General features: G+C 38.0%; 1 pseudogene; it reads right to left on the bottom strand.

The window, feature by feature from the left end:
• Positions 1-4317: 4317 nt before the first annotated feature.
• On the bottom strand, positions 4318-14648 carry LOC149175675 (ricin B-like lectin R40G3; annotated as a pseudogene).
• Between the last annotated feature and the right edge of the window lie 296 nt (positions 14649-14944).

Raw genomic sequence — 14944 nt, 5'->3', positions numbered from 1 at the left:
TACGGAGCATTGATGTTCTGAGAAATTACCTATCGAAATTACGATAACAACTGGTCACAGTGACCAGATTTATGGTAAGTGTCTTCAGCTCATGTATGATTCTTGTGCCGGCAAGCCCTTGTTGTTATCAAGTGTGTATGAAGCCAAATCAAAGCTAGTGAATTCCAACAAACCTAAATTGATGGAATGAAACAAAACAAAGCTACTGAATTCCAACAAAGCTAGATTGATGGAATGAAATGGAGTGATTCCATGCTTACCTGCGTATTCAGGGGCCAGATAACCAAAAGTGCCGGCCAGCCTGGTTTCAACAGAAAACTTTCCATTAGGGGCCAGCTTGACTCACTGGTTATAGCTCTGCCTATGCAGGGTATACTGATGGATCTGGGCAAGGTGGTAGTGGGTAAGCTACTGATGGATCTACTGATGCATATACCCTGGCTTCTGTTGTTGGATCAAGGTCAACTACTAGCTATGTATCTTGAACAGAATCTACAGCTTAATCGACTGGTTCAAGTGGATCATAAAGGGCTAAACCACCATAATCAAAAGCATAACCAAAATAATAGACTAAAGCAACTGCTGGATCGACTATCCGGTGGTGCTGCGCTTGGAACTGGCTCTACCTATGCTATTGGTGCTGCTTTCACTCGGTCAACTGCCTCTCCCACGGCTATTGGTGGTTCTGGGTCTTTATCTATAAACTATGAAAACTATGACTCTGGTTCTCTATATGATGGATCTCGCTCTCTTTCATATCGGTATGACTTATTCATGAGTAGTTGATTGGTCGAGTTGAAGAAGTTGATTATGTTGTTTCATAAGTTGATCTAGCACCAGGAGTCTCAATTGTAGTGTTTATTCCTTCCATTATTACTCCTAATGTAATCAAAGAGAGTATTTATTAGTTTCTTTCCCATGTTCTTGAGAGAGCTAGTGGCAAGCTGTAAATATTCATTAACATAAAATTATCGGAGAGATTCACATCTTTTAGCCTGGGGAAAATGATTTGAGGAATGCACATCTCAGATATCCATGTTTCATTCATATTATACATGCTTTCTGGCTTTGGTTGCAACTTATTGTCAGCTCTTTTTATTCAGAATAACATATCTCTCTTGGAACATTAGGTGCTCTATGACACTTTTGATTGCTCTGAGATGCACTTGCGGGGTTCTTTAAGCACAAGATTGTGGTAGGAGAAAGGAACTAAATCCACCTAATCTAGAATTGCTTATACAATTGGTACAAATTACAAGCTGATAAATAGTCTTTGTTCTACAGAATGACAACTCTTCAAACTACACAGGTAAAGACCATTGATGGATCACAGTGTTAACATAGATTCTAGTGCTTGAAATAGATTCTTAGCACTTCTTGGCCTTGTAGGAAGTAAAATACTCCTTTTACCCACTGGAGGTTTCCTTTGAAAAGTAGAAGGCACGATCCCAAGTCTATCTGCAAGAATTGGGCAGATTGATGGAGAAGGCATTGGATACTACTGGACTTCTGGCTGAACATCTGAATTTGAAAGGAGTGTGATTTGGTAGGAGATTGGTACAACACGAGGTGACAATTTGGGGGCAATTGCTGGTATTTTTTGCTTTCCTTCATCGAATAGGAACTGCACCCCACCTTTCTGTTTAGAGATTCCTAGTCAGTGGTATGTTTTCACTCGATCAGCTAATACAGTGCTTCCCCCTTCTTTGTTAAATCATTTGAATCCACTGGCACTTATGATCACTTGCACCTCTTATACCGTTGTATTGATGATGTAAAATATGTAAATAATTGTATAGCAAATTCAATGGAGTTGGCCTCTGGATGATCATAGTTCATTGTTTGTGATTGACTTGACTGGGGGTTGGCCTCTGTATAGCTCTGTATCCTATGTTTCTTTATCAGCCCATAATAATAAAAGTTTATTACAAATGTGTGTGGTGCTTGTTTGTGCTACTGTTCTTTGTATTATGTTTGGCACTTTTTATGAAGTAACCGCGATGATGATACTTCAGGTATTTCGTGGCAATGTTGATTTGCTCTGTCTGATTTATAAGATTTCTGTTGTTATTTCACGGGAGGTTGCTATGCGCTGTATCATCTCCAAGTGCAGCCGAGGATAGTTAACAAATCGTGAACTCCTATGGAAAATGAGCTTTCAAAGGATCTAAAGAAAGTGGATTCTCAAGGAATTTATGTCTTATTTTTAAAACTAGGGTTTTAAGTATATCACAATGTTTCTTTAAATGTCCTCAAGTCAATGGTAATGGTTGTTAGAGAGCCGTGGACTTACATGAACGAATAATAATGAATTTCAAGAAAATGTTGTGTTCAAAGATATCTTTACAGTGGCCTCTAAGCAGCTCTCTCTCATATCCTACATGAATTTGTAGACCACACTAACATCAAATAATATATCAAATCTGCTATGAATCAAGTAAATGAGGCTCTAGTAGTCTTCTTGTAGAGAGTACCATTAATTTTCAAAGGCACACTCAGTCAATTTCTCTCTTGATTGATATGGTGTCAAAAATGGTTTATAGTGTTCCATCCTAAACATGTATAATGAATGGCGATTTATATTTAGTTAAATAAATATATTGTTATCCATTTACAAAACTTGGCTTCCATAAGGAAAAATACAACACACTCAGGTTTGTAATTCTAAATATCTCTATTTGTTGTTTTTTCAAACCCAAAATTAGGTTGACACTACTTCAATTTATGATTAAGTCACCAACATGTAAGTATTATCACTTGCACATTTATGATTAAGTCACCAACATGTAAGTATTATCATTTGCAAAATATAAACACTACAATCAAATTCACGATGCTTGAAACCAAAATTAATAATCAATCATTCTTATACCACACTATCGAGGCTTGCTTCAAAGTGTAAAAGGATTTCTTTAGTAGACAAACAAGATTGTGGCCCTTCTCAAAACCTTGGGTCCCTCCATATAAATCTCCTCATTGAGAACACCATGTAAAAAAATTGCTCCATATAAATCTCCTCAGTGAGAACACCATGTAAAAAAACACTATTGACATCCAATTGATGTATGTTATAACTCTTATACAGAATGAATAATGTGTGAAAGAATAAGTAGGTAAGAGTTCATATTTGCAATGGGTGCAAAGATTTCAATGTAGTCAATATGAATATGATCTTGTTGAGAGAAGATTTTTGTCACGAGTAAATTTATGTTTCTCAATAACACTTGCAGATGGTAAATTTAGTCTTGTAGACCATTAGACATTTCATCACATTCTTTCTTTATGGCCGGGGAACTAAGTCTCAACTTTTATTTTTCATCAAAGGAATTGCACTCTTTAGTCATATCATTCTCCCATTTAGATTAAACTTGTGCATCTGAATGTCTATTGAGATCAATTCCTTTAGGATACATGCCATGAAAGCAACACTAACACACTATTTCTATCAAGCCTTTCTTGAGTCATTTATTGTACCTACATTAACATCGACAACTTCAATTGTCTTAGTCAACCATTGGAGAAGACAAATGTCCCTTATAGATGGAATTTTTGTATCAGATTCACCATGAGAATTCATAGTCAAATGATTAGATAAGCCATTTCTTGTAGTCAATTATATTGGAAAAGATCCACTCGAAGTGAAATCCGTTACACTAGTTGATTGCCTAGTGGAAAAGCTAGTCAATGCATTAGTTAAGGTTGTATAATAATATGCTGATATAGAATTTGTCCTAATCTCAAATGCATCATTGCTTAATAATCCATATGGGGACTTTAGTTTGGCAACCCTTGGAAGTCTACTTGTTAAAAGACAACATCCCACCTGCAAATAACTTTTCATTTTATTAGAATGAACAATTTGTAGGCATTTGCCAATTTGTAGCAATTTGTAACCTTCATGGCCAACCTTCAAGCAACAAAATTTGTTACAATTAGACGATTTATCAAATAAAGAATAGAGCTTCATACATGTATGATTTTTCTTTTTGCAATCATGACTCCCATCATGACCTGCCAAATTTCGACATTCCTCCAATTCATTTCCTTGGTGTGATTCAAGAGAGCAATATGTGCACTTTTCATCGCAACAATGGTTACCCATACAAGAGTGATCAGAGGAATGGCCCTTATCTAGAACACATCGCCAAAAACATTCAGAACATTTACAAACACATACAGAGAGTCCCTGTTTCAATTTTGCAAGTGATAAAATTGCCTCCAGTTGCAACTTTTGTACATCAGCATTCCCAGAAAATTCTGCAGTGTTGCAGTGAAGCCACTTTTCAACACGATCGCGTCGTCTATCAGACAATGCCACTAAGAAATCGAGAAATGTAGAGTGCCAAAGCCTATACGTTCAGCAAGAGGTGCAAGGCCAATCAAACTTATGATGAACACCCAAACCTACAAACAAAAGAATGTGGAAAGTGATGCCAGAAAAACTTACAGAAAATGTCAGAAATGATAAACTTTCAAGTAGCATAAACCCTCCGTCCTTTCTATTGATAAACTTACAGAAATGATGCTACTTTCAATAAAGAGCTTGAAAGACAACTTGTTATTGTTAGATTGCTTACAATAGATGGGCTGGAGTTTCCATTTCTAGTTGCTCTGTTTCTTCCACTCAAAGAGGATGAGTTCATTTCCATCACGTATTCCTCCAACATGGCTATTTGCAGCTTTCGCATCCATATTCAAATTAATGTTGTTCACAAGCCTCAGACATTGATACCTATTTCCAACATCTGCACTTAAGGTCCACAGAACAGACTGCTCTGCCTTGTCATGATTATAATCTGCCAAGTATATTTGCTCAACAACATTCAACAAAAACTATGGATTAGGGGACCACCGTTGTAAACAGCTTTGTTGCAGCCCATAATGCCCAAGACCCTGGCATTCTGAAACCCTGAGTTAAGGTGGTTTATAGCATTGCAGTGAATACGACTTCTCTACATATCCAGAGGAGAGGCTATATTAAACAATGAAACTAAAAGGAAAAGGGAAATAGAAAGTTTTACCTGGTCCCATTCTTTATCCCCGTGTTTCAGAGCATGTATGGTGGCCTTGTTCACAAAGGCAAACGCTCGGAAGCCAGCTTCATCCTTGACTCGAAGGCCCCATGAATCTACTCTGATCCATTGCTGACAAAAGGTTCTATCAAACAGGGGAATAAGGATAGTGATCAATCATCAATTATTAGATGAACAAATGCTTTCAGCGAGCTTCAAATAAAGTAGCTCAAACTGATGAACATACCTGATGAGGATCATGTGGGTTTTCCAGCGCAAGCACTGCAACATCACCACGAGCAGCCAAGCAATACTCTGGGTTGGCTTCACAATGGATCTTAACCGTATGTCCTTGTGGCTCGACATTAGCCTGTGGTGGATAGAATGAACTCTGCTCACCTCATGGTGGATGGACTCCTTGTGAAGCACCCACTGTTCAATTTACCAACAAATATTAAAAATCGACACTCACCCAATTACACCTGAACCTGAAGGTGACGTCCCCTGCGTGGTGAGTTGCAGAGCGGAGGAATTGCCTGGGCCGGAGTTTTGTGGTGAGCTGCAGGCGCCGAGTCAAGAAGGAAGGTGAGTGAGCTGTAGGGGACGAGTCGTGTTGGTTGGGGGAGCAACCCGCGGTTTAGCAATTCCTCCACTTCGAATTGGAAATGACATCAACTCTCCGCTGTGGCAATTCCAGTGCCGATCCGATCTGTCAGAGAATGTCAGGATTGCCAGCTCTGATCCGATCTGTCAGGAAATTTCAGGAAATGAATGCGGAGCGGTGGACAGAGGGTGGCGGAGCTAGGGGAGGGTGGCGGAGGACGGAGGGATTGCCGACGGCCGGAGCCGGACGATTTTCTGGGCGACGATGGAAACCGGGAAATTCCTTCGCCTAGGTAGACTACTCCAAAAAAATCAATTGTGTAAATACAAATAACACACCCTACAAAGTGATGTCTTCTTGAATATTGATCAATATGAATGATTTTCATTTCACAGTTCTTGTGTTTTGATTCTTTATGAATAGGAATTGATTCATTCAACTAAAATTGGTATTGTTGATTTTGATGGCACTTTTGTTGTCCAGCTTGATGATTGGGTGCTATGCCGAATTTACAAGAAAAATGGTCATTCTCAGAGAGTACAAGGGGTAGAACGAGATGAACCACCAAGTGCAGATGAAGTGATGGCTTCTTTGTCTGATATTGATCAGCAAAACAAACTACAACTGCCGAAAATTGCCTCTTTCAGTGGGTTATTGGAGAGTGACGATCCTTTCATAGATGGTTTTTTTAACGATGAAGCCATGGATGGCAATGGAAACAACAACAAACTACCTCAAGTCCAGTCGTCCAAGCTCTCTCAAAACAATTTCAGCAATAACAATGACAACAATAGCGATTGGCGATATGAAGTTGTCCCAAAACAAGAAGAAATAGCAGTGGACAAGGAAAATTTTAAGGATGGAAAATTTTCTTGAAGTTTAAAACATTGGCGAATCTCACTAATCCCTAATATGCAAATTATAAATGTTTATTGATATATTTGTAAAATTAATCAAATTTATAATTATTTTATATATAGTCTCTATATAATGTTGGCGATTTTTAAGGTAAAATAATTTTATATTCTAAAATTTGGGCGAATCGTCTTTTATAAAATTGGAAATTGGCGAATCTTTTTTTGGAAAAATCATGGAAAATTAGCCCACTGGGCGAACATTAGCCCCTAAAATTTTCCATGGCAGTGGAGAATGACAACAAATTCAATTCTCTCAAGAGGACCCTCTCCTTAGCATATGGGGATGATGAAACCAACCCTGCAAAGAGATTCAACAACATGCAAAACAACTACAGCTACAACGTCAACAATAATGTTTCAGCCTTGCTTAATTCAGTGCAGCCCAATCAAACTTTCCAACAACAAAACTTCCTAAGCGCATTGAATGACAGTCAACAGAATTTCAGACTTCCCTACATTCAGAACATGCATTGGCCCACCTAAGCAAATAGAAAAAAAAAATACTTCAATTCCAGACGCACAGGTATGTGAATGCGTTCGGCCTTGATGGCAGTTGTATATCAGAAACAACTTTGGCTGTCCAGTCTAGGAAGATGAAGACATGCCACTGGTGAGATTGTAAACTACATAGCTGTAGATGCATATCGTTTTGGAGAGTTTCCGTGGTGGCTGCATTGGGGTTGGACCGTCCCTTTGCAAATTTGTGTAGCAATTGGCATCCTTTTTGCCACAGTTGGATGGGCAGCTATTCCAGGTTTGCTCATCATCATTCTTACTCTCATTCTAAACAAACTTCTGGCCAAAACCCTCCAGAAGTGCCAAAACTCTGGCCAAAAACTCTGCTGGCTCTAATTCTTTAGGGCATTCAGACTTCTGGATACTCTGCAGAAAAACAACTCAATGCCTATGAAAAAAATTGCAGTGTAGCATGAAAATTAGATTATGCTTGTTTAAACTGATATAATATGCAACTTTCATCATAAAAATAAAAATGCTAGCACATACTACTTGACACAGCATTACCATTTAGAATAACCATAATTGTCCAAAAGACATAGCTAGCACAAATGCCGCTTGAATGAAAATAACACTGAAGCACAATTCCCATTCTAAAATCTAATTTCTGCATCCCTGTAATAAAAGTGGCATCATATAGAATGTTTCAAGAAAGGTCTGCAATTAGCTAAGTAATTGGACTGTTGAGAGGCCACGATGGATGAAAGTTGTATATACTATTATTCTCCAAGGACCACGGAGCTAACTGAAATCCATTTTTATATGATTTGTGACACAGGCAGAGTTAGTCCATATTACCATACTAGGAGTAATGACAAAGAGATGTCTCTGTGTACGATGTTGCCATGGAATATAATAGGCATAGGAACAGTGTGGGTTGGAGGACAATACAGAGCTCCTTCATGAGCCCAAGCATTTGTTTTCACCTCCTTATCAACCACCTGTGGCTTCTCTGCGTCATAAGGAATATATCCTGTCAGAGATTCAATTCATCACAACGTGATATGGTTTAAGGTCTTCATATTTCTAGGCAAATACATTAGAATGTTGTTTGAAAAGATTAACATACCTCTCCTTAAAATTTTGTATATGAATATGGATACCTAGTTGTTGTTCGCGTGAATTCATTTGTTTAACTTCACCTTCAATTAGGCAATCTTTAAGGTATCTAAACAAGTTCAATGGATATTTATGACTACTTTTATTCTATTTCATAGCCACTTTAACCCCCGAATAGGGTTTTCGGCATGGCTTCCTCAATTCAAACTCATTATCATCGATTCTTGCTTTCAAAAAAGTCCATTCACATTTCAATATTCTTCCACACACTATGCCTTACGGCGTTTCCTTTGCAACATTAGGTGCAAATGCTAGTTGATAGACGTCGATTAATGAACTTGATAATGAAATCCACATAATCACATGTTGATAGCGCAGATGGCATGAAACACATTTTATAGAAAAACTCAAAGAGATATTGTGGTCGGCTGATGTGTCACTGATGGCAGAACCCAAAAAAATTATATAAATAAAATATTAAATGATCTAAACACAGAGAGAGCGCAAGGATGCAAACACACAAACACAGAACAGAACTTGAACTTCACAACATGCTTCCATTCATCGCTCAAACATGTATTTATACAGGCTGAAGAAGCTTTTGGATATCAATTCAAGCAGTGGCTTCCTGAAGAAGCTTGCCTCTTTGTCAACACTTTCTAGGCACTACATTAAAATCATAGTTGAAAATTGGTTCTGAGTAGTTGGAATTACTTCCAGTTTCTTCCGACACTCCCCCTTAATTCCAACTATATAACAAACATACCCTTAACTGATATGCGTGCTGGTCTAAGTCTCAGCTAGGCTTACAACATAATTTGGATTTTCTACAATGTACAACTTTTTTCTACACATTTCAAATTCATCAGTATACATAATACCAAAATTAAGTTTTCCTTTCAAATATCGAAGGACTTTCTTTGCTGCTTTCCAATGGCTTTCACAAGGCTTAGCCATGAACTGACTAAGTATGCTGACAAAATATGCTATATCTAGCCTGGTAGTGGTGAGATAGTTCAGACTTCCCACTAGTTGACGGTACATAGTTCCATTCACCTCTTTGGTTCCATCATCACTGCACAATTTGAAATTCTGTTCTAAAGGAGTAGATGTTCCCTTGCATTCAATCATATTGAATCTTTTAAGGATTTCCCTTTTATATTTGCTTTGTGTGATTAGTGTCTTACCAAGTTCCCTCCAAACTTCAAAACCTAAACAATAATGCATTTCACCAAGATCCTTCATCTCAAATACATGTGACAACTGATTTTTAATTTCTTCAATCACCTTGCATGCATTTCCATGATCTTGGTGCTTGTTTCAAGCCATATAAAGCTTTCTTTAACCTGCAACCCAGATGCTCTTTTCCTTGTTTTACAAACCCTTCAGGCTGAACTAAATAAACTTCTTCTTTTAACTCACCAGTCAAAAACGTAGATTTGACATCTAACTGATGCATTTTCCAATTATATTTTGTAGCTAATGCAATCATGATTCTAATTGTGTTTAACTTAGCTACAGGTGCAAAAGTATCTTCATAATCAATTACCTCCTTTTGTGAATATCCTTTTGCAACCAATCTAGTTTTATGTTTATCAATACTTCTATCAGCATTAAATTTAGATTTATAAAGCCATTTGCATCCTATGGGAACTTTGTTTTTAGGCAATTCTGTTAATTCCCATGTGTCATTCTTCATTATAGAGTTATATTCTTCATTCATTGCATTTCTCCATTCTTCATATTCTTTAGCTTCATCATAGCTTGAAGGTTCTACAACATTCATAAGACATTAATGCATAATCTTTATACTTTACAAGTACCTGAATTTGATGTGATGACCTTCTTGGAGTTTTACTACTTTCATCTTTCTTTCAGCTTTGCAAAGTCTCCTCTCCTCTCTTTGGAGTGTCATGACTCCTTGATGCCACTTGCTCTTGAACTTGTACTTGTTCCTGTGCTTTTTCTTATTCTTGTTCAACACTTGGATCTAATTTGACATAATCATCAATATCATGTTGCACACTAGTATTATTTATTTTATCACCTTCATTTGCAATCTCATGAAACACCACATCCCTACTTGCAAGCAGTTTATGAGTACTGGGATCAAACAACTTGTATGCTTTCTGATTATCACAATAACCAATAAATATGCACTTAATTGACTTTGCATCAAGTTTTCTTCTTTCATCTTTTGGAATATGAGCAAATGCCTTGCAACCAAAAACTCTTAAATGACTCACTTTTGGTTTGTACCCATAAAATGCTTCAAAAGGTGTTTTAAGCTCTAAACTTTTGGTTGGACTCCTATTTTTCAAATAAACAGCAGTATTAATGGCTTCAGACCAAAAAACATTAGAGGTATTTTTACCTTGAAGCATACTACGTGCATATTCAACTAGTGTTCTATTTTTCCTCTCAACAACTCCATTTTGCTGAGGTGTATGTGGCACTGTAAATTGTTGTATAATCCCATTGCTTTTACAATATTGATTAAATTCTCTTGATTTGAATTCTCCTCTTGATCAGATCTCAAAATTTTGATGTAATTATCAGTTTGTTTTTTTACCATATTCTTAAATTCTTTAAAGTACTCAAAAACATCACTCTTCTTTCTTATGAAATAAACCCATGTATATCTGGATCTATCATCCAAAAAAACAAGAAAATACCATGCTCCACCAATAGATCTAGTTTTCATAGGTCCACATACATAAGTATGAATTAATTCAAGTATTTCCCTTTGCCTTTTTTCTTTATGTATAGGAAATTCCTCCCTATGTTGCTTGCCAAGTACACATGCTTCACATTCAACATGATCATTCTTCAAGACAGGAAGCCCTTCAACCATAGTGTTCTTTTGAAGTAGCATTAAATCTTTGTGATTTAGATGTCCATACCTTTGATGCCATAAATCTACTGTTGATATTGTTGTAGATGCCAACGCTTGATGACTTTTCCTGGTCACATCCAACTTATACAAGCCTCCAACTCTGGTTCCTGTGGCAATAACCTTGTACTTATCTTGAATGTCTTTCACTACACACTGTGATTTAACAAATTCCACCTTCAAATCTTGGTCAGTAATAGTAGAAACAGAAATTAAATTCTTTTTGATATCAAGAACATACATCACATTATGGATCTGTTTCTCTTGTCCATTAGGCAAATTTACACCTATTACTCCATAACCTTGAACTTATGTGATCGGTTATCTCCTAGGCAAACATATGTTCCATCAATGTTTTCATGATATTCATCAAGCCACTCCTTATTACAAGACATATGGAGTGATGCACCAGAATCAATGAACCAAGCATTCTTATCATCATTTTCGACAGACAACGCAGCATCAGAAACAAACAATTTAAGATTTTTTAAATCCATCACTGATTGAGGTATCTTTGTCCACAAAATTTCCATTATGCCTTCTGTTTCTTTTCCTAGACTTATTATATTTCCTTTTATAACAATCTTTAGAATGATGCCCAGGTTTTCCACAATAATAACACTCATCATTTGTCTTATGGATTGGAAATTTAGACTGTGTCATACCTTTTTGTTTTTCTTGAAACTTGCCTCCTTTGTTCTTGTCCCATGGCTTGCCTCTGTATGGATATTTTCCCTTAGCCACCAATGCCAAATCTAAACTGCTAGAGCCCAAATTAAAGCTCTTCATCCTCTCCTCCTCTTGTAGAAGAATTCATGTCAATTCATCAAATGTAGGGGGTTTCTCTCTAGTTTCCAGACTTGAAACAAAAATTTGATCATCTTGCACTAAACCATTTAATGTGATGGTGACTAAGTCAATACTAGACACCTTTTCACCAATATCTCCTAACTTATCACTTAAATCTTTGACACGAGATATGAAATTGCTCATATTTTCATTTGCTTCCATTTTTAGAGATAAAAGCTTAGTCTTCAAAAACAAGATTCAGTTTGTATTTGTTGTTTCATACAAACCCTTCAGTGTATCCCATGTTTCTTTTGATGTCTTGCAATCTCTGATGTGAGGAATAATGTTGTCCTTTACGGACATACGCAGCAACACCTTTGCTTTTGTCTCCCTTTTCTCCCAATCTGGATAGAACCTGCAACAGTGGGTTTGAGCTCATCCCCACTCACAATGGACCACAAATTATTTCCTTCTAAAATAGTCATTAACTTGAATTTCCAATTCACATAATTTTCTCCATCAAGTTTGGTGGATTCATTCATATAAGTGTCAAGCAATAAATTTGCCATGATGGAAACAAACTTTATCCAATCACAAAAATGCCACCAAATCTAAATCCAAATGCACCAATTTTCACTAAATCTCAGAAACCTTTTCACCACTCATGCACCATAAAAACATTAACTCCTTTTCACCATTAAAAATTTCCAAATTTTTTCAGAACTTTTTTAAATTATTGCTCAAACGAACTTTGAAGAGACAACTTAAAAACAAAAAATACTCGCCCCACTAGCTTATTTTGAGGTACAACAACTTCATCTTGGAAATCAAAAAATCTTCACCTCGATTTCCTTGGCAGCACATGGCTCAAGAACCAGCAATCTGCACAATCACAGTGGCTCTTCACGACACACAGTCCTCTATGCGCCAGTATTGTCTCCCTGATAGTGCTCCGCTTCATCAGTAATCTTCACACAAACCACTGTAGTTATGTAGCTATCTTCAGGAAAGCATGAGCGTGCCTCAAAGATTGACATCCAGAGCGAAACCCTACAGCAAAACCCATGAACATAGCAAAGGCAAGACAAAAAATGATTTCCACAGAGCCGTAAGAAGTTAAGAATGTGTTGCGTTAAAACAAGGATCTTCGCTCACAACTGCAGAGGATATTTGATTATTGTTATTGCAATAAAATATGCCCATACAAGAACCCCAAACATAGTCTTCTGCTCAAACTATCTGACCATACGAGAACCCCAAACCTTGTTGCCGCCACTTGTAAAAAACTCTCAGTGCTCGACTCACACACACAGCAGGCTCTCACACTCAGCCCTCAACCTTGCTATGATACCATGACAGAGAGAGAGAGCAAGGATGCAAACACACAAACACAGAACATAACTTGAACTTCACAACATGCTTCCATTCATTGATCAAACAGGTATTTATACAAGCTGAAGAAGCTTCTGGATATCAATTCAGGTGGTGGCTTCCTGAAGAAGCTTGCCCCTTTATCAACACTTTCTAGATACTGCATTAAAATCACAGTTGAAAATTGGTTCTGGGTAGTTGGAATTACTTTCAGTTTCTTCCAACATAAACTCCGTGGGAAATCGTTCATGGGTGGACTTCTCTTTGATGAAAACCAAATAAAAGACAATCGCTGCAAGGCCACCACCAATAAGGGGTCTGACCCAGAATATTGAGTGGTTTTTCCATGTCCAGCTCGAAAGCCCATTGGAATTGATTCAGTCATTCCTGAGAATGTGGTCAATGGAATTGAATCGTCCCATCACACATGAATCTCAATGATATCTATTTGTTTGCAATGGTATCTATTTGGGATCAGTGTTTTCATCTCCAAATAAGTTCACAATCATTACAAAGATTTTGGCCACCGATAAAATGTATCAGAGCGAGCGTGTCATATCTTTTATAGTGTGTCGAAAGACCTAAGACTACCAAGCTTCCATGGCTTACAACACCATGTAAATGGCAAGGGAAGCCATTTTTCCACTCGTTGGTTTCTTTCTAACTTCGTTTGATGGCGTATAGTGTCAAAGAATATTTTTGACATGGATTCATGCCATTAGGGGTGTTCTTGTTGTCCTCGGGCATGGGGTTGGTAAACGCTCTAGTGTTGGAGTTTGTAATGACATCCAGCCTCATCTACATGGTGTGTGCCACGACAATCAACTCCAACAATGGCACCCTAGGCGCCATTTCCTCCTGCATTGTATTCATCATGGGTGCCAATATATTGGCTGGGGGCACCTTCAACAGCCTGTGCATGAATCTTGCAAGGGTCTTCGGGTCGACACTTGTGAGCTCAAAATGGAAAAACCATTGTATCTTCTAGGTCGGACCCCTTACAAGAAATAGCCTCACAGGGGCTATCTACGAGTTGTTTTTCATCAAAGTGAAGACCACCCACGAATAATTTCCCACGTTGGGGGATGGAGTTGAGATCATTTAATATTTTAATTATATAATTTTTTCTGCCATGAGTAACACGTCAACCAACCGAGATGAGGGCGATGGAGCAGGTTAGGGTTTCGACACTAGGGCTCCGTTTGGAACCTCGCTCAGGTCATGGGTAGGTAGCTCGAAGCCAGGTTCCTCGAACAGCTGTAGGCGCAGGGGTCTCTTTTTTGTCCAGGCGACTGGCAGATGGAGGTGGTCCTTTTTTTTACTCCCTGGCGCATGAATTTTTTATCGGTTTTTATGTTAAAAGATTTTCTACTACAGTTGTTTGCAGTTTTTTTCCGCCCCTTTCCGTTTCTCACTAGAAGCCGCGTAAGTGTGAAAGCTTTCTGACTGTTGGCTGTCGTTTTTGCCTTGGAACGGCATCTAACCATGGTTAATCCCGCCGATCTAGTAGACCTGGACCCAGAATTGGAAGATATCCTCTCCATGTGGGGGAAGGATACCACTGCACAAAACATGGAACATTATTTTGGAGCTTACGAACTGTCAAGGTTGGAAGCATTATCCCAGGCGGAAAACCCATCGTTTATGTTCCAAGGTGAGGATTCTGGCAGAGAGGTTTACAATTCCAATCTTCCCACCCTTTCTAAGCTGGTGGGAAGCGAAAATGTGGCGGAAGGGTCAAAAGAGGAGGGGTTTCATTCTGATCCAAAGGGCAAAGTCGTTC

Source organism: Pinus tabuliformis, chromosome 4_1, assembly GCF_031772625.1.
Source record: "Pinus tabuliformis cultivar Carrire ecotype Pingquan chromosome 4_1, CPIR1, whole genome shotgun sequence".
NCBI lineage: Eukaryota > Viridiplantae > Streptophyta > Pinopsida > Pinales > Pinaceae > Pinus > Pinus tabuliformis.
Note: the sequence above shows the minus strand (reverse complement) of the source record. Positions and strands in the feature narration are given on the sequence as shown.